At 44.1% G+C, this 20,928-nt stretch overlaps 1 protein-coding gene across 3 annotated transcripts in view; it reads left to right on the top strand.

Moving 5' to 3' along the window:
* LOC138735950 (zinc finger protein 229-like) overlaps positions 1-20,928 on the top strand; it is an 89,224-nt gene that overhangs the window by 13,246 nt on the left and 55,050 nt on the right. For 2 of the 3 annotated variants that reach the window (XM_069884654.1, XM_069884647.1), the window contains exons 2-3: positions 1,539-1,783; positions 3,891-4,153. The gene's annotated coding sequence lies outside the window, so the exon portion shown is untranslated. Of the gene's footprint in view, positions 1-1,538; positions 1,784-3,890; positions 4,154-6,822; positions 6,975-20,928 lie in introns of all 3 variants that reach the window. The other variant, XR_011340029.1, reaches the window with a different exon arrangement.

The raw sequence follows: 20,928 nt of genomic DNA on the forward strand, positions 1-20,928 counted from the left end.
TTCTCTTCATTGATCAGTTGCTGACTTTAGATTTTCCTTTTAAAGTATTTCTTTTTAATTTCCTCTGTCCCACTTCTGACACCATGTTTCATATATGTGAGTTTTTAGACAACACATAGTTGAAGGAAAAGGTACTTTAATGTTGTTGTAAACAGCACCATGAGGTTTGCTACGAGGCTGTAAGCCTCCATTACAGATCCTGCATACTACAGTCTAACCTCTATGTCAGTGAAGTTTAATCAAATAGGAACTAAAATCGAGGCCTTGCCAGTAGCCAAGCAAGCATGATCAGTATCATTACTGGTGACAGTGGGAGATGGTCTGGTTTGTGGGGAGCTAAATGCTGGAGATGGGGAAGCCCTGTTGATTCAGGGTGAGGACATGGTGACAGTGGGGAGGTGAATGTTGGAGATGGGGGGTGGGGAAGCCCCTGTTGATTCAGGGGGGACCAGGGGGGGGATCGTGGGGTGGGCTGGGGGGGGGGGGGGGAATGAAGAGACCAGGGTGACAGAGGGAGATGATCTGAGGAAGGTGACGTCACTGGTGGTTCCCTGCTCCACCTGCTGGCCGGCTGGTGTATGTGCCGTTCCTCTGATGAGCCGGTGGGGGTCACGTGCCGGGCCGCCATGTTGGATCCCTGCAGTGTGCGTGAAGAGGGTTCGCTGGTGAGTCGGGGATTTGGGGCCGTTCTGTCCAGGTTGAAGCTCATGAATATGTATGAGGGCGGGGAGCAGCTGCTGGGGCCCGAACTGCTGATCTGTGGCTCCGGGGCCGAGTTGTTGCTTGTTGGGGAGGAACCGCATTGGGGCCGGGAAACGGGCCAACGGGGACCCGCTCTCGCCTCTTCATTGGGGAATTCCTCTCATGGCCCCTGTGGGGGTGAGGGGGGGGGGTGGGCAGAATGAATCATAATAATGGGGGCAAAAGGCTCTGGTGGGAGCTGCCCATAGGTCCCCAAACTGAGAAAGGAGGTTTCAGAATGCAAGGGTCAGTTTCAATGTGGCCTGGAAGGGACACAGGGACATTAGTGGCCACGGTCCTGTCTTGGGGGCTCGTTATCAGCTGTAAAACTAGGATGAATGCTGAGAGAATTTGAAGGGATATCTGTATATCCTTAAAAAAGCAGTCCCTTCGAATGGTCCAGAGCATCTATTGGGCTGTGAATTGATGAGCCATGAGTTGGTCCTTCATACAGTCACAACACGACCGTTTGGGTCCATAAAGGACGAAGAATGTGGTCGCGCTAAACCCGTGAAGCCGCGTTTGGGCCGAATCCCAGTCCTTTCTGTACAACCTGCCACACTCACCGTCTCCAAACCGAAGGAGCTGGCCACCACCACAACCATGGTGCCACCACAACCATCCGCAATCTGGCCCACCGGCGGAGCAGCTGCTGCCTGAGTCCCACAGCGCTGCCCCAAGCCGAGGATCTAGGAGCGAGTTAGCAGCTTGTTTTCCTGCTGGAACAGAATTCTCAAGTTTTGCAAAATCGTTAGAACTTTGTTGACGCAGCTGTACTTGTTTTGGAATAACTTCAGGTCTATCTTCAACTTATGGCGAAGTCGGCAGGATCTCAAGACAGGAATCATGGATCAAGTTCGGGCTGAATAAGTGGCCGAGCCAGTGTCCGAGAAACAGAGGAAGATAGGGCCGGCCCCCAGTGGAACTTTACCTTGGTCTCCCACTGTTGATCCCTTGGTGGTCCAGTCCTTGCCTGACGTTGACCGGAATGCCTCGACGGGATCCGCAAAAGGACCCGCAGGAAGGAATTGGATTGTATGAGGTTAGTTTGTTTTAATTAGGCAGCGAGTTCGGGATACTCAGTCAATTGAACTGAACTCAGTCTATTTGGGAATTGAGCTGCGTGACTCCGTCTGTTATCAGTGGGAAGGATTGGGTAGTGAGTCTGGTTGAACTCAGTTTGTTGGGGTTAATTGGGAATCGGCCCGCGAATCAGGAGCCTCAGTTTATTCAAGGGGAGGGGGAGAGACTGGACAGTGGGTTAGGGGCCACAATCTATTGGGGGAGTGGGGAATTGGTCAGTGAGTCAGGGGCCTCCGACTATTGGGGGGTGGGGAATTGGACAGTGAGTCAGGGGCCTCAGTCTGTTTAGGGAATTGGCCTGAGGACTCGGTCTATTCAGAGTGGGAATAACTGGCCAGCGATCGGTGTAGTGCAGTTGGTAGATTAAAGAGGAGAAGGTACATTAAGGAAGCCAGGAGAATACAGAGATAAAACGTGTAATGAGGTTACAGAGAATATGGATAAGGTTATGGGCAGCACTGACTAACTGGGCGAAGAAGTATGGCCTGTGGGGTGGGGTGGCGGGGGAAACACGACAAGCCGTGTGAGCTTGTTGCCAAAGATAGTGATTCCAAGTGGGGAAAAAACTGGAAAGAAAACACACAAGAAAGAAAGGACCGGTCCATGCTGGCAGAATGATCCCCATGGGATCCCAACCCCAGGCTGGCTTACCAATGTATGAAGGAAGCAATTTTGAACAGACTGACAATAATCGAATTGCCCAATCTCCACGACGTCTTCATGGTTTCCCTGCTGTATCCCTTCTCCCCTGCTGCTCTCCCTGCATTGACAGCTTCTGTATCTCTTGGTTCCCTTCAGTTTCCCCTGTTCCTTCACCGAGAGCAAACCTTCCTCCAACTGCTTCCCCCTGTGTGACCAGCTGCTTTTTTATTGATGATCCTGGTCAGCGATGCTTTGTCTGAGCTGTTGTTTGCTTCTGAATTTCCTGAAAATGCTTTTTTCTCTTCACCCGTATCTAGTCAAAAAGCTGAACCTTTCACACTCACCCGTGTGTTCATTTAAAGTGATGGTTATTCTGTGAACATCTATACTTCTTCTTTGGCTTGGCTTCGCGGAGGAAGATTTATGGAGGGGTATGTCCACGTCTGCTGCAGGGTCGTTGGTGACTGACAAGTCCGATGCAGGACAGGCAGGCACAGTTGCAGCGGTTGCAAGGGAAAATTGGTGGGTTGGGGTTGGGTGTTGGGTTTTTCCTCCTTTGTCTTTTGTCAGTGAGGTGGGCTCTGCGGTCTTCAAAGGAGGTTGCAGCCCGCCGAACTGTGAGGCGCCAAGATGCATGGTTGGAGGCGATATCAGCCCACTGGCGGTGGTCAGTGTGGCAGGTATACTGATACTCCTATTAATAATGAGAATAGGTTTACTGCACACACACACACACATTGGCCCTTTGCACAGTCATTCAAAGTTTGTTTAGGCAGCTGTATTTGTTTTGGAGCAACTTCAGCTCCACCTTCAAGAAAATATCAGCATTACAGTGGTTGAGGTGTTTTTAGAAGACATTCAGGCAGCTACATACTGTTGGGTGGGAGATAACGTCATCCAGAAGGTGCTTTGGAATTCAAGAATGAGGCCAAAATCTACTGGTCACAACCATTTTAATTCAATGTCCATCAAGGTACAGGTCAGACAGGGTCCGGCCGTACCAGCCAGCCCAGCAAGTACTGTTGGAGAGAAACCCTCTGCCCTCTCCCTTGACACTTCTCAGCTTCTTTCTCTTCTCCCCTCCCACCTGCATCCACCTATGACCTCTGACCAGTGACCCTGTGCTATTGCCCCTGCCCCTCATTTTTCTTTGGGTGACTGCCTACTTTCCACATTCCTGACGAATGGCCCAAATTCAAAATGTTGACAGCCTTTTACTTCCTGTAGCTGCTGTGTGTCCTGCTGAGTTTCTCCAGCACTAATGTACATTGCGTCGTTTTCCTCTCACCGTTCGAACTGGGTGTAATTGGACAGCACGGGCTCATGGGCCAAAATGCCCTGTTACCGTGCCGTATCTCTTAATTAAAAATTTAAATGTAAAATTTATATTAAAAAATTTTAAAGTTTCTTGTGTCCTGCGTTAGGTCCCAGCCTCTACACACACCCTCATCACCTGAAAATCCAGAGGTTGCAGCGTCAAGTTTCAAACTGAATCAATTTCAAACACCAAAGGGAACTTGCACAGCAAAGTCTTGTCCAGCAGTGAACGACGCTGAGGTCTCCTGGCTAGTTTATGATCACGTCACAAAACCACAGGCACCAGGTCAGAGGTCACCACCATAGTCACCTCAGCAGCGACGCACAAAATGCTGGAACAGCTCAGCAGGCCAGGCAGCATCCGTGAAAGGTGATAGACCCCAGGAACCCCACACTTAGAATAGCAGGGAAAGAGGGCAGAACCCCAAATAATCGAGTGGAGAGAGTGAGGTGGGGAGGAGCTCAGGCTACTGGTTGAGGAGTTTTAAAGGACATTCGGGCAGTGACATGCTGTTGGGTAGGAGTTAGTGTCATCCAGAAGGTGCTTCAGAAGTTAAGAACGAGGCCAAAATCTACCAGTCACAGCCATTTTAATTCATTGTCCATCAAGGTACAGGTCAGACAGTGTACCAGCCAGCCCAGCAAGTACTCCTGTCAGAGAGAAACCCTCTGCCTTCTCCCCTGTTGTAATGTATTCATAATATAGTAATCCATAAGTACACAGAGACATGAAGTTTCTTTTGTGGTTTAATACAATTAAAATGGTTCATATATAAATGACAACATCACGTCCAGCGTGATGACAACATACACATGCAGGCGTATGTATATGTGTAATATTCCCTCCCCCCCAGCTCTGTGAAAATAACACTTAGACTAAACTACAAAAACTACGTTGTACCCCTAGACAAATGATGGGGATTACAATTACAGAATAGCATAAAAATTAGAGGATAGACTGGTCGGTCACTGCACATAGTCCTTCAGTCATTCTGGAGGACCTCTCTCTCGGATCGGCTTAGAGAGGTAGAAGGTGTCGGGGTAGTTCATGACTTTTCTAGATAGTATTTGCATTCTGGGGTGACACCTCCCTTTTTGGTAAGGATTGTGAACTGTCTTTGGTGTACCCCATTGGGATTTTGAATAGGACTGCCCTGTGGATAGGACGTAGTGTAGGGCTGCTCTTTGGAGCCATAGGGCTGCACAGTTGAGGGGTGCTTGGTTGAGCAGTCAACAATGAAGGAGACTCACTTTCTGAAATGATTTCTGGAATGTCAATATTAGGTTCTGGAATCTCATCAGGCTCATGAGCAGTGGGCGGGGCCCTGGGATCATCCACTGCTCTCAATTGGTCGATGTGCCATTTCCATATTTTAGTTCCCACCAGAACAAGTACTCAATTTCTTAAGGATAACCCCTCTCACCAGTGGCCCCCTATTATCCCGTCAGTCTCATATCGGCACTGGTTCTCTCACTTCTAGAGACCTAGTAGGATTACTGGGAGATGTTGATTGTTTCATTTGACGGCCAATGTTTGGGTGAACTGTAGAAAGTCTTGTTCTTAGTTTGCATCCCCCAAACATCAATTCAGCTGGTGTTCTCTTGTAGTAGACTGAGATGTGTTTCTATAGCTCAACAGAAACAGAAAATCTGCAATTTTGGGGTTCCATGATGCATTTACGTGTTTCTTAGTCTCATTGCCCTTTTGAAGGTTTGTACAAAACGTTTTGCTTCCCCATTTGAGCTTGGATGGTAGGGTGCTGATAAGACATGTTGTATATTGTTATTGTGTAGGAATTCATTAAAAACCTCCAATACAAACCATGGTCCATTATCAGAAACTAGTTCAATTGGCAATCCATATGATGCAAATATACTTCGTAGTCTTTCAATTGTCTGGTACATTGTTGTTTTTATCATGTGTGACATTACTGGCCATTTTGATTGTGCATCTACAACAATAAGGAAGTTTTCTCTCATAAAAGGACCAGTGAAATCAATGCGAGCCCTATTGCGTGGTTGTGAGGGCCATTTCTATGGGTTAGCCTCAGCTTGAGGGGCTTTGGGTAGTATATCTTATCAAATGCTACATCTCCTTACCGTCTGATCAATATTAATGTCTCTTGAGAGCCACTGGACATGCATATGTGCCAGTGCCTTCATTTGAACCATGCCTGGGTGATTGTTGTGGAGCTCTGGTAATATGGCTCCCTGCCATTTTGTAGGCATGATTGTCCTGGTTCCCCACAAAAAATAACCTTCCTTAGTCATGATGCCTTGTATGATAGGGTTTTAGTTCTTCCGATATAATTTCAGCTTCTGGCCATCCATTTGATGTGAAGTAAAAGACCCTTGATAAGATAGTGTAGCCAACCGCTAGAAAGAAACACACACACACAGTGTGGCAGGTTAAGCTCACTTCTTTCTTAGGGCTGGAAAGGCTGCTTTTATACTGTTCAAGTTCCTGCCGTTTTTTTGCTGATTGACTGAATAACAATAGCAGGCAGGAACATCCATGCATACGAATGGCCTTCTTCCCCAGCCTGTTACTGCTGAGTTAGCTGGGCAGCTTGACCAATGCCATTTTAGGTCTGGTGCTGCCCCAGCCAGTTAGTTGTCCTGGGAGTCGCTTTAGTGATCTCTGTCCGCGTCTGCTGCTGCGCTATGTGCCGGCCCGATCTCCGCAATTGCAGGCCGCCACAATGGCTTATTTTCGGACTTTGCTGTAATTGGTAAGCGACGAAGCTGTTCTTGATCAACAGCTTTAGCCTCTGCCAGCCAATTAATTATTTTGTATTCCTGCTCTGTTTCTGGTAGAAGTAAGTGAGATAGAATGTCTGTTTTGTGTTTCAAATCATAATCATATGTGGTGAGCAGCATGGCCCACCTTGAATTCTTATTGCAGCTAGCACTGGTATCCCCTTTTTAGGGCCCAGAATCAAACTTTGTGGTTTGTTGTCTGTTACTAAGAAACTGGTGTATAAGTATTGGTGAAATTGTTTGACCACCAAATATTATGGCAAGCCTTTCTTTCTCCAGCTGGGCATAATTACGTTCACAAGTCATCAAAGACTGGGAGGCATAAGCCACTGGTTCTTCTCCTCTTTCCGTTACCTGTGAAATGAACTGCTCCCAATCCCACTGGTGAAGTATCCACTGCAAGGGTTACTTCTTTTCCTGGATTATAGATGGTGAGAACATTGTCACTGGTCGTTAATAGTTTTTTCAAGTAATCCACTGCGTTATTAGTCTCCTTATTCCAACACCATTATTGGTCTTTTCTCAACGATTGATTGAATGGGTTGCAGAGTGTTGACATATTTGGAATGTGCCTCTGGTAACAGTTAACTGAACCCAAGAATGACTGCAATTCAGCTCGATTTGTTGGGTAGGGTGCTCTGGACCATTTCGGTACCAGCCTTGTCCATTTGGACTCCTTCACTAATTGTGAAGCTCAGGTAGGTGACAGGGGTATGTCCCATAAATACACACTTGTCCTGTCACAGTTAGGAGCTTTTTTTAGGTTCGATAGGTGCTCACAGTTGTTCTAACCTTGAATGATGAAGTCATCGAGGTAACAGCCTACATTGATGCCATGTAATAATTTGTCCATGGTCACTTGAAATGTTGCCGAGGCCTGCTGATATTCTCTGCAGCATTTGGGTATTAAGTAAATAGCCCTAAGTGAATATTGATTGCCATGTATTTCTTTGAATTCTCGTCCAAGTCTATTTGTTGGTTTCTTTGGCTTGGCTTCGCGGACGAAGATTTATGGAGGGGGTAAAAGTCCACGTCAGCTGCAGGCTCGTTTGTGGCTGACAAGTCCGATGCAGGACAGGCAGACATGGTTGCAGCGGCTGCAGGGGAAAATTGGTTGGTTGGGGTTGGGTTTTTCCTCCTTTGCCTTTTGTCAGTGAGGTGGGCTCTGCGGTCTTCTTCAAAGGAGGTTGCTGCCCGCCAAACTGTGAGGCGCCAAGATGCACGGTTTGAGGCGATATCAGCCCACTGGCGGTGGTCAATGTGGCAGGCACCAAGAGATTTCTTTAGGCAGTCCTTGTACCTTTTCTTTGGTGCACCTCTGTCACGGTGGCCAGTGGAGAGCTCGCCATATAACACGATCTTGGGAAGGCGATGGTCCTCCATTCTGGAGACGTAACCCACCCAGCGCAACTGGATCTTCAGCAGCGTGGACTCGATGCTGTCGACCTCTGCCATCTCGAGTACTTCGACGTTAGGGATGAAAGCGCTCCAATGGATGTTGAGGATGGAGCGGAGACAACGCTGGTGGAAGCGTTCTAGGAGCCGTAGGTGATGCCGGTAGAGGACCCATGATTCGGAGCCGAACAGGAGTGTGGGTATGACAATGGCTCTGTATACGCTTATCTTTGTGAGGTTTTTCAGTTGGTTATTTTTCCAGACTCTTTTGTGTAGTCTTCCAAAGGCGCTATTTGCCTTGGTGAGTCTGTTGTCTATCTCATTGTCGATCCTTGCATCTGATGAAATGGTGCAGCCAAGATAGGTTAACTGGTTGACCGTTTTGAGTTTTGTGTACCCTAACCCTAACCCAAAGTTCCTCAACATGATTATCCAACTGCACGAAAACCAACAAGGTCAGGTCAGATACTGCAATGAGCTCTCTGAACCCTTCTCCATTAACAATGGCGTGAAGCAAGGCTGTGTTCTCGCACCAACCCTCTTTTCAACCTTCTTCAGCATGATGCTGAACCAAGCCATGAAAGACCCCAACAATGAAGACACTGTTTCCATCCAGTACCGCACGGATGGCAGTCTCTTCAATCTGAGGCACCTGCAAGCTCACACCAAGACACAAGAGAAACTTGTCCGTGAAGTACTCTTTGCAGACTATGCCGCTTTAGTTGCCCATTCAGAACCAGCTCTTCAGCGCTTGACGTCCTGCTTTGCGGAAACTGCCAAAGTGTTTGGCCTGGAAGTCAGCCTGAAGAAAACTGAGGTCCTCCATTAGCCAGCTCCCCACCATGACTACCAGCCCCCCCACATCTCCATCGGGCACACAAAACTCAAAACGGTCATTTGTTGGTATACCTGTGATAAATCCAGTTTTGTGAATTTCTTTACCTGGAATAATTCTGCTTTGGGCATAGGATGTTCAGGTCCCTGCAGAGCCTAGTTAAAGGTGACTTTGTAATTACCACAAATTCACATTTCTCTGTTGGTCTTTTGCACAGGAACGATGGGAGCTGCCCAGTCACTGTATTGAATTTGTTTCAGTATTTCCTTGTTTTCTAATCTATCAAGTTCTGATTCAATCTTTCATTTTATTGCAAAGGGTACCGTTCCAGGTTTAAGAACCGGTTCCACGGTTTCAGTTGTAGCTTCAACCGGAACCCTGGATTTTATCGAGGCTTTTTTAGAAAACCGTTTGATACTTGAGAACTTGTTCAAGTTTTCGCTGCGCCTGCTCTTCCTGGCTTAAGTTCATTATTGATCCAATCTTAACCCAGTCTAACTGAATATGTGATAGCCAGTTTCTTCCAAATAGTGTTGGTCCCTTCATGTCCATGACATAGAGGGGTACTGTTACGAGCCCAAAGGACCCCAAAACCCAGCAGCAATAGATATTCACCACAACAAGTAGTTACTTAAACAAAAGTTGTTTTTAATTATCTTTAAACATGAAAACAGAATCAAACTTTAACTTGTCTACTATTAAATTAACCCTCTTCTAATTCTAAGTGCATGTGTATGTAATGGGTGTTTAAGTTCAGAATAGTTCTTTGGTTCACAGTCCAATCTCACTTCTCATTCCTCCAAGTTCTCTGGTTGCAGGCAATTCTTAGACTGTGCACAGAATTTAACTTCTGTAAAGTTCACCAGGCTTTGGTGCTCGAAAGGTAAATGTTTACCACTCAGGAAGGTTCTTGTAGGTTTGCAGAGAGAGATTTGCTGTTCCAGAATTTCCACAACTGAGGTACCACCATTAGTCACCTCAATGTCTCGCTGATGAAACTTGCTCCATCAGGGTTCTCCAGATGATAACCTCTTTTTTTCAGACTACCAAAGAGTTCCTTTCTGGGCCTTTTATTCCAAGTGAAACATTAGACAGATAGCACTTCCAGCCATCCGCCACTCTGGGGCTTGGGCCTACTTGGTTTGGCTGGGAGTCGGAGGAGGAGCTTGGAGAGAGTTGTGCTGTGAGTCAGAGGAGGAGGAGCTTGCTGAAAATTGGTCAAGGGGCCAATAAAAGGAGTGAAAGGGGAGGGAGCGGCCAGTGAGGAGCGGCTCAGTGAGTGAAGCAGGCAAGGAAAAAGGGAAGCTGAGTTATTTGCCTTCATATTCAGTCATGCAAATAGGGTTAGTGCTCTGTACTGGGTGTCAGATGTGGGAACAATGGGTGACCTCCACCCTCCCAATTAGCCACATCTGCACCAGGTGTACCGAGATGCAGTTACTAAGGGAGTGAATTAGGGATATGGAGATGCAGATTGATGACCTGCGGCTTGTAAGGGAGAGTGAGGAGTTAATCGACTCAACTTTCAGGGTGATAAATACTCCAGAACCTGTGTCAGGTAAGTGGGAAACCGTCAGGGGAGGAAAGAAAAAAGCAACAAAAACGGAGAGCACACCAGTGATTATCCCACTCAGCAACAGTTATGTTGTGTTGGATTCTGTTGAGGGAGATGACCGGACAGAAGATGGCCATGGGCACCAGGTCAATGGCAATGAGCCTGGCAGAGTGGTGCAAAAGAAAAGGAAAAGGAGAAATGCAGTAGTTATTGGGGACTCCATTGTCAGGGGTACGGATAGGAGGTTCTGTGAGCCAGATAAGTATACCTGCATGGTGTGCTGCCTCCCTGGTGCAAGGGTACAAGATATCACAAATCGGGTCCAAAATATTCTGAGAGGAGAGAGAGAGAGCAGCCTGATGTCTTGGTACATGTGGGTACAAACGACATTGACAAGAAAAGGGAGGAGGTAATGAAAAGGGATTACAGTGAGCTGGGATGAAAACTGAAAGACAGGAACGCTAGGGTGGTGATCTTGGGATTACTACCTGTTCCAAATGCAAGTAATGAAAAGAATGTAAGGATAAGGAAAATGAACGAGTGGCTGAGGGGCTGGTGTACAGGGCAAGGATTTGGCTTCTTGGATCGTTGGGATCTCTTTTGGGGAAGTCATGATCTTTACAAGAAGGACGGGTTGCACCTAAATCCAAAAGGAGTTAACATTTTGACAAGTATGTTTGGTACAGCAGTGGGGTAAGGTTTAAACTAATTTGGCAGGGGTATGGGAACCAGAGTGATAGGGAAAAGGGTAGGAAAGATGAAGTAATGGCCAGGAAAAGTAAACTAGGAAAAGTAATGTTGGGAGGAGAAAGTAAAAAATCAGATAGTGCAGTGAGTTTTCAGGTCAATGATAGTGTTAAGAAAATTACAAAGAAAAATAGTGGGCAGAAAAATCAAAAGAAAAGGTTACAGAAAAGGATAAAGAGCATAAGGGCACTTTATCTGAATGCCTGCAGTATTAGAAATAAAGTTAGTGAACTTGAGGCGCAAATTGGTACCCTATGATTGGGTCACCATCATGGAAACATGGCTACAAGGTGACCCTAAATGGGAATTAAACTTTCGAGGGTATCAGGTGGTGCAAAGAGATAGACAGGATGGTAAGGGAGATGGAGTTGCACTCTTAATCAAAGATGAGCTCTAGGCAGTAGTGAGGGATGATATAAGATCTAAAGAGCATAATGTTGAGTCCATTTGGGTAGAGATAAAGAATAACAAAGGGAAAAAATTATTGGTGGGTGTTATCTCTTTGGCTTGGCAGACAAAGATTAGTGGAGGGGTAATGTCCATGTCAGCTGCAGGCTCGTTTGTGGCTGACAAGTCCGATGCGGGACAGGCAGACGCGGTTGCAACGGTTACAAGGGAAAATTGGTTGGTTGGGGTTGGGTGTTGGGTTTTTCCTCCTTTGTCTTTTGTCAGTGAGGTGGGCTCTGTGGTCTTCTTTAAAGGAGGTTGCTGCCCGCCGAACTGAGAGGCGCCAAGATGCACAGTTTGAGGCGATATCAGCCCATTGGCGGTGGTCAATCTGGCAGGCACCAAGAGATTTCTTTAGACAGTCCTTGTACCTCTTCTTTGGTGCACCTCTGTCTCGGTGGCCAGTGGAGAGCTCGCCATATAACAAGATCTTGGGAAGGCGATGGTCCTTAATTCTGGAGACGTGACCTACTCAGCGCAGTTGGATCTTCAGCAGCGTGGATTCTATGCTGTCGACCTCTGCCATCTCGAGATTTTGATGTTGGTGATGAAGTCGCTCCAATGAATGTTGAGGATGGAGTGGAGACAACGCTGGTGGAAGCGTTCTAGGAGCCATAGGTGATGCCGGTAGAGGACCCATGATTCGGAGCTGAACAGGAGTGTGGGTATGACAACGGCTCTGTATACGCTAATCTTTGTGAGGTTTTTCAGTTGGTTGTTTTTCCAGACTCTTTTGTGTAGTCTTCCAAAGGCGCTATTTGCCTTGGCGAGTCTGTTGTTTATCTCGTTGTTGATCTTTGCATCCGATGAAATGGTGCAGCCGAGATAGGTAAACTGGTTGACCGTTTTGAGTTTTGTGTGCCCAATGGAGATGTGGGGGGACTGGTAGTCATGGTGGGGAGCTGGCTGATGGAGGACCTCAGCTTTCTTCAGGCTGACTTCCAGGCCAAACATTTTGGCTTTGGCAAATACTAGAGCGCCTCGGATGCCCCCCAAAGTTCCTCAACATGGTTATCCAACTGCACGAAAACCAACAAGGTCAGGTCAGATATAGCAATGAGCTCTCTGAACCCTTCTCCATTAACAATGGCGTGAAGCAAGGCTGCGTTCTCGCAGCAACCCTCTTTTCAATCTTCTTCAGCATGATGCTGAAACAAGCCATGAAAAACTCAACAATGAAGACGCTGTTTACATCCGGTACCACACGGATGGCAGTCTCTTCAATCTGAGGCACCTGCAAGCTCACACCAAGACACAAGAGCAACTTGTCCGTGGACTACTCTTTGCAGACGATGCCACTTTAGTTGTCCATTCAGAGCCAGCTCTTCAGCGCTTGACGTCCTGTTTTGCGGAAACTGCCAAAATGTTTGGCCTGGGTGTTATCTATCGCCCACCTAATAACAATAGTTTAGTGGCACAGGAAATAAATAGAGAGATTCAGCATGTAATACTGATACAGCAGTAGTCATGGGGGACTTTAACTTCCACATAGATTGGGAAAATCAAGTTGGTCGTGGGAGTCTGGAAGAGGACTTCATCGAATGCATCCGCGATAACTTTCTTGAGCAGCATGTTAAGGAACCAACAAGAGAAAATGCTCTCCTGGATCTAGTGCTGTGCAATGAGATAGGTAGAGTAAATTATGTAATAGTCAGAGACCATCTGGGAAAGAGTGATCATAGTGTGATTGAAGTTCTCATTCAGATGGAAGGGGAAATAGTTAGATCTAAAATTAATATATTATGCTTAAACAAGGGTGACTACCATAGGATGAGGGAGGAATTGGGCAGAGTGGACTGGGAGCACAGGCTCATTGATGAAACAGTTGAGAAACAGTGGAAAGTTTTCAAAGAAATATTTTGTAATGCTCAACAAAAATATATTCCGGTCAGAAAAAGGGCAGCAAGGGAGGGAAAAATCAACCGTGGTTAACAAAGGAAATAAAGGAGAGTATAAAATTGAAGGCGCAGGTGTACAAAGCTGCAAAGAGCAGTGGGAAACTGGAAGATTGGGATAACTTTAAGAGACAACAAGGGGTTACAAAGCGGGTAATAAGAAATGGGAAAAAGGATTATGAAAGTAAATTGGCACAAAATATAAAAACAGAAAGCAAACAATTTTATAATATATAAAACGGAAGAGGGTGGCCAGAGTTAACATAGGACCCTTGGAGGATGAGAAATGAAAACTGGGAGCAAAAAATGAGGAAATGGCCGAGGCATTAAACAAATATTTTGTGTCAGTCTTCACGGTGGAAGATACGTCCAGCATGGTCAAGTGTGGAGTTAAGGATGCGAATGTTGGGGAGGGCCTTGATAAAATAGTTGTTACAAAGGAAGTAGTGATGGAGAAACTAATGGGACTAAAGCCAGACAAATCACCTGGTCCTGATGATATGCATCCAAGGGTTCTGAAGGAAATGGCAGAAGTTAAAGTTGATGCATTGGTGGTCATATACCAAAATTCCTTGGATTCTGGGCAGATCCCGGCAGACTAGAAGACAGCAAATGTCATGCCACTTTTGAAGAAGGGATGTAGGCAGAAGACTGGAAATTATCGGCCAATTAGCTTGACGTTTGTAGTTGGAAAAATGGTTGAAGCCGTCATTAAAAATGAAAGAGTGAAACTTTTGGAACGTAAGGGTTCTATCAGGCAGACGCAGCATGGTTTTAGAAAGGGAAGATCTTGTTTGACAAACTTGTTAGGATTCTTTGAGGATATAATGGGTGTGGTGGATAGAGGGGAACAGGTTTATTTTTTTTTATTTTTCACACAATAAACCATACTGACCAAAATACATACAGACATTTTTCTCTTGAATATATAGTGTCATTTTCTCTCCTTTTTCCCCCTCCCTTCCCTCCCTCCCTCTCCCCCCTTTCCCATTTATTCAAAGTTCAATCTATAAGATACATTAAATCCGTTAAACAATGTTGTCACTTAATAAAATAAACAAGAAATTTTTATCTTTTACTTTTATATTCTGAGTCAGTTCATTTCATTGTCTTCTCCTGTCATTTTAGGTGGTGGAGGTTCATGGTAGGATTTCTCTATTGTATTGGCATTGGTGAGGCCAGGTTTGGAGTATTGTGTTCAGTTCTGGTCTCCAAATTATAGAAAGGATATAGATAAGGTGGAGAGGGTGCAGAGAAGGTTTACAAGGATGTTGCCTGGCTTACAGCATCTGGATTACAGGGAGAGATTCAGGAGACTGGGACTTTATTCATTGGAACATAGACAACTGAGAGGGGACTTGACAGAGGCATTTAAAATTATGGAAGGAATAGATAGACTAGACATCAACAAACTCCTTCCCCTGAGGGCAGGGCAGGTTGGAACAAGAGGCCATGAGTTAAGGGTAAGGGGGCAACATTTTAGGAGAAATATTAGAGGTGGCTTTTTCACTCAGCGAGTGGTGGCAGAATGGAATGATCTTCCAGAGGAGATAGTTGCGGCAGGGTCCCTTCTGTCATTTAAGAGAAGGTTGGATGTGTACGTGGAGGTGAGGGGGTTGGAGGGTTATGGGCAGGGAGAGGGAGGGTTAAGCTAGTGGAGTTATTCTAGTGAACCGGTGCAGACTCAAAGGGCCAACATGGCTTGTTTCCGTGCCTTAAACGGTTATATGGTATTAAAGGCAAGGATAATGTAATTGTTAGTTGCCTTTCAAGATGTATTGTTTGCAATATTACTGAAAAATGTTATATTTGTCTGAATCATATTAAGGAACGATAGAGAATGTGGTATTTCAAACATTGTGTGCTTCAGTGAAAATGTTGCTCTTACACCTCAAAGTTTTCTTGATTGGTGGGAGGTGTTATGAGCTCCAATTTCATTTCAGTGTGACTGTCATTTTAAGGGTTAACAGATCAAGCTGCCACCCTTCACAGCTTTGGAGAGTCTGGCGTGGCAACAAACTCATACAGGATGTACCAAATTTGAAGAGGAGAGAGGAAATGTGATGCTTTTCCAGCAACACAGGTGGAGAGAGTTATGTCAGTGAAATACATTGAAGGAAAGGTCATTTTGTAGGGGAATTATCGAACCCCACCCTGACTAAAGGAAAGGTCATTTTGAAGGGGAATTATCGAATCCCACCCTGACTAAAGGAAAGGTCATTTTGAAGGGGAATTATCGAACCCCACCCTGACTAAAGGAAAGGTCATTTTGAAGGGGAATTATCGAACCCCACCCTGACTAAAGGAAAGGTCATTTTGTAGGGGAATTATCGAACCCCACCCTGACTAAAGGAAAGGTCATTTTGAAGGGGAATTATCAAACCCCACCCTGACTAAAGGAAAGGTCATTTTGAAGGGGAATTATCGAACCCCACCCTGACTAAAGGAAAGGTCATTTTGAAGGGGAATTATCGAATCCCACCCTGACTAAAGGAAAGGTCATTTTGAAGGGGAATTATCGAACCCCACCCTGACTAAAGGTCATTTTGAAGGGGAATTATCGAACCCCACCCTGACTAAAGGAAAGGTCATTTTGTAGGGGAATTATTGAACCCCACCCTGACTAAAGGAAAGGTCATTTTGAAGGGGAATTATCGAACCCCACCCTGACTAAAGGAAAGGTCATTTTGAAGGGGAATTATCGAACCCCACCCTGACAAAGGAAAGGTCATTTTGAAGGGGAATTATCGAACCCCACCCTGACTAAAGGGAAGGTCATTTTGAAGGGGAATTATCGAACCCCACCCTGACTAAAGGAAAGGTAATTTTGAAGGGGAATTATCGAACCCCACCCTGACTAAAGGAAAGGTCATTTTGTAGGGGAATTATCGAATCCCACCCTGACTAAAGGAAAGGTCATTTTGAAGGGGAATTATCGAACCCCACCCTGACTAAAGGAAAGGTCATTTTGAAGGGGGATTATCGAACCCCACCCTGACTAAAGGAAAGGTCATTTTGAAGGGGGATTATCGAACCCCACCCTGACTAAAGGAAAGGTCATTTTGAAGGGGGATTATCGAACCCCACCCTGACTAAAGGAAAGGTCATTTTGAAGGGGAATTATCGAACCCCACCCTGACTAAAGGAAAGGTCATTTTGAAGGGGAATTATCGAACCCCACCCTGACTAAAGGAAAGGTCATTTTGAAGGGGAATTATCGAACCCCACCCTGACTAAAGGAAAGGTCATTTTGTAGGGGAATTATCGAATCCCACCCTGACTAAAGGAAAGGTCATTTTGAAGGGGAATTATCGAACCCCACCCTGACTAAAGGGAAGGTCATTTTGAAGGGGAATTATCGAACCCCACCCTGACTAAAGGGAAGGTCATTTTGAAGGGGAATTATCGAACCCCACCCTGACTAAAGGAAAGGTCATTTTGTAGGGGAATTATCGAATCCCACCCTGATTAAAGGAAAGGTCATTTTGAAGGGGAATTATCGAACCCCACCCTGACTAAAGGAAAGGTCATTTTGAAGGGGGATTATCGAACCCCACCCTGACTAAAGGAAAGGTCATTTTGAAGGGGGATTATCGAACCCCACCCTGACTAAAGGAAAGGTCATTTTGAAGGGGAATTATCGAACCCCACCCTGACTAAAGGAAAGGTCATTTTGAAGGGGAATTATCGAACCCCACCCTGACTAAAGGAAAGGTCATTTTGAAGGGGAATTATCGAACCCCACCCTGACTAAAGGAAAGGTCATTTTGAAGGGGAATTATCGAACCCCACCCTGACTAAAGGAAAGGTCATTTTGTAGGGGAATTATCGAATCCCACCCTGACTAAAGGAAAGGTCATTTTGAAGGGGAATTATCGAACCCCACCCTGACTAAAGGAAAGGTCATTTTGAAGGGGGATTATCGAACCCCACCCTGACTAAAGGAAAGGTCATTTTGAAGGGGGATTATCGAACCCCACCCTGACTAAAGGAAAGGTCATTTTGAAGGGGGATTATCGAACCCCACCCTGACTAAAGGAAAGGTCATTTTGAAGGGGAATTATCGAACCCCACCCTGACTAAAGGAAAGGTCATTTTGAAGGGGAATTATCGAACCCCACCCTGACTAAAGGAAAGGTCATTTTGAAGGGGAATTATCGAACCCCACCCTGACTAAAGGAAAGGTCATTTTGTAGGGGAATTATCGAATCCCACCCTGACTAAAGGAAAGGTCATTTTGAAGGGGAATTATCGAACCCCACCCTGACTAAAGGGAAGGTCATTTTGAAGGGGAATTATCGAACCCCACCCTGACTAAAGGAAAGGTCATTTTGAAGGGGAATTATCGAACCCCACCCTGACTAAAGGAAAGGTCATTTTGTAGGGGAATTATCGAATCCCACCCTGATTAAAGGAAAGGTCATTTTGAAGGGGAATTATCGAACCCCACCCTGACTAAAGGAAAGGTCATTTTGAAGGGGGATTATCGAACCCCACCCTGACTAAAGGAAAGGTCATTTTGAAGGGGGATTATCGAACCCCACCCTGACTAAAGGAAAGGTCATTTTGAAGGGGAATTATCGAACCCCACCCTGACTAAAGGAAAGGTCATTTTGAAGGGGAATTATCGAACCCCACCCTGACTAAAGGAAAGGTCATTTTGAAGGGGAATTATCGAACCCCACCCTGACTAAAGGAAAGGTCATTTTGAAGGGGAATTATCGAACCCCACCCTGACTAAAGGAAAGGTCATTTTGTAGGGGAATTATCGAATCCCACCCTGACTAAAGGAAAGGTCATTTTGAAGGGGAATTATCGAACCCCACCCTGACTAAAGGAAAGGTCATTTTTAAATTTTTTCATACTATAAACCACATTGATCAAGATACATACATTTTCCTTTTCAAATATATACAGTGTCATTTTCTTCCCCCCCTCCCTCCTCCCCTCCCACCCTCCCTACCTCCCCTCCTATTCATTTAAAGTTCAGAATCTAAGATACATTAAACCCGTCAAACAATGTTGTCACTCAATAAAAATAAACAAGAAATTCCACTGAGTCAATTCTTTTCATTCTCTTCTGTCATTTTAGGTGGTAGATGTCCCCTGTAGGTTTTCTCTATTATGTTTCATGTATGGCTCCCATATTTGTTCAAATATTGTAATATTATTTCTTAAATTATATGTTATTTTTTCTAATGGAATACATTTATTTATTTCTATGTACCATTGTTGTATTCTCAAGTTGTCTTCTAATTTCCAGGTTGACATAATACATTTTTTTGCTACAGCTAGGGCTATCATAATAAATCTTTTTTGTGCTCCATCCAAATCGAGTCCAAATTCTTTATTTCTTATATTACTTAGGAGGAAGATCTCTGGGTTTTTTGGTATATTGCTTTTTGTGATTTTATTTAATATCTGGTTTAGATCTTCCCATAATTTTTCCACTTTCTCACATGTCCAAATTGCATGCATTGTTGTTCCCGTTTCCTTTTTACTGCGAAAACATCTGTCTGATACTGTTGGGTCCCATTTATTTAACTTTTGGGGTGTGATGTATAGCCTGTGTAACCAATTGTATCATGCGTAACCTCGTGTTTATTGTATTTCTCATGGTTCTGGAGCATAGCTTTTCCCATGTTTCATTCTTTATCTTTATGTTTAGATCTTGTTCCCATTTTTGTTTAGGTTTACAGTTTGTTTCCTCGTTCTCCTTTTCTTGCAGTTTGATGTAGATGTTTGTTAGAAATTTTTAAATTATCATTGTGTCTGTAATCACATATTCAAAATTGCTTCCTTCTGGTAACCTCAGACTGTTTCCCAATTTGTCCTTCAAGTAGGTTTTCAGTTGGTGGTATGCAAACCTTGTATCCTTCATTTGTTCAAAAGATAATAATTTATTTCCCGAAAAACAATTTTCTATTCTTTTGATCCCTTTTCTCTCCCATTCTCTGAAGGAAAGGTTATTTATTGTGAAAGGGATTAATTGATTTTGTGTCAATATTAATTTTGGTCGTTGATAATTTATTTTATTCCTTTCTACGTAAATCTTCTTCCAAATGTTGAGCAGATGGTGTAATACTGGTGAATTCCTACGTTGCACCAATTTTTCATCCCACTTATGCTCAGGTATCTTCTCCCCTATTTTATCTAGCTCTAATCTGGTCCAATCTGGTTTTTCCCTTGTTTGATAAAATCTGATAGGTATCTTAATTGTGCTGCTCTATAATAATTCTTAAAGTTTGGTAGTTGTAAGCCTCCTTGTTTGTACCATTCTGTTAATTTATCTAGTGCTATCCTCAGTTTCCCCCCCCCCCTTTCCATAAGAATTTCCTTATTAGTTTCTTTAGCTCCTTGAAGAATTTCTCTGTTAGGTGAATTGGTAATGATTGAAATAGGTATTGTATCCTTGGGAAGATGTTCATTTTAATACAGTTTATCCTTCCTATCAGTGTTAGTGGTAAATCTTTCCAGTGCTCTAAGTCCTCTTGTAATTTTTTGATTAATGGCTGATAATTTAGTTTATATAGATGGCCGAGATTATTATTTAGTTGTTTACCTAGGCATCGAATTGCTTGTGTTTGCCATCTAAGTGGTGATTCTTCCTTAAACTTTGTGAAATCCGCATTATTCATTGGCATTGCTTCACTTTTATTTGCGTTGATCTTGTACCCCAATACTTCTCCATATTCCTTCAATTTCTTATGTAATTCTTTTATTGATATTTCTGGTTCTGTTAAGTATATTATAATGTCATCTGGAAATAGACTGATTTTATATTCCTTCTCTTTTATTTTTATCCCTCATATTTTATTTTCTGTTCTTATCAGTTCTGCTAGAGGTTCTATAGCTAACGCGAACAGTGAGGGAGATAGTGGACATCCCTGCCTTGTTGATCTGTTTAATTTAAATTGATTTGATATATATCCATTTACTATCACTTTCACCAATGGTTTAATGCTTTAATGCTTTAATCCAATTAATATATTTCTCTGGTAGGTTGAATTTTTGTAGTACTTTGAATAAATAATTCCATTCTACTCTGTCAAAGGCTTTCTCTGTTTCTAAAGCAACCGCTGCTGTTGGAGTTTTGTTTCCTTGTACTGCATGGATTAAGTTAATGAATTTACAGATATTGTCTGTCGTTTGTCTTTTTTTAATAAATCCAGTTTGGTCTAGTTTTACTATTTTTGGTACACAGTTGGCCAATCTGTTTGCTAATAGTTTAGCTATCATCTTATAATCTGTGTTAAGTAGAGATATTGATCTATACGATGCTGGTGTTAGTGGATCTTTCCCCGTCTTTGGTATTACTGTAATTATTGCTGTTTTGCATGAATCTAGTATGTTTTGTGTTTTTTCAATCTAGTTCATTACTTCCAGGAGAGGAGGAATTAATAAGTCTTTGAATGTTTTATAGAATTCTATTGGAAGTCCATCCTCTCCTGGTGTTTTATTGTTCGGTAGTTTTTTTAATATCTCCTGTATTTTTTCTATTTCAGATGGTT

This window comes from Narcine bancroftii, chromosome 1, assembly GCF_036971445.1.
Source record: "Narcine bancroftii isolate sNarBan1 chromosome 1, sNarBan1.hap1, whole genome shotgun sequence".
Taxonomy (NCBI): domain Eukaryota; kingdom Metazoa; phylum Chordata; class Chondrichthyes; order Torpediniformes; family Narcinidae; genus Narcine; species Narcine bancroftii.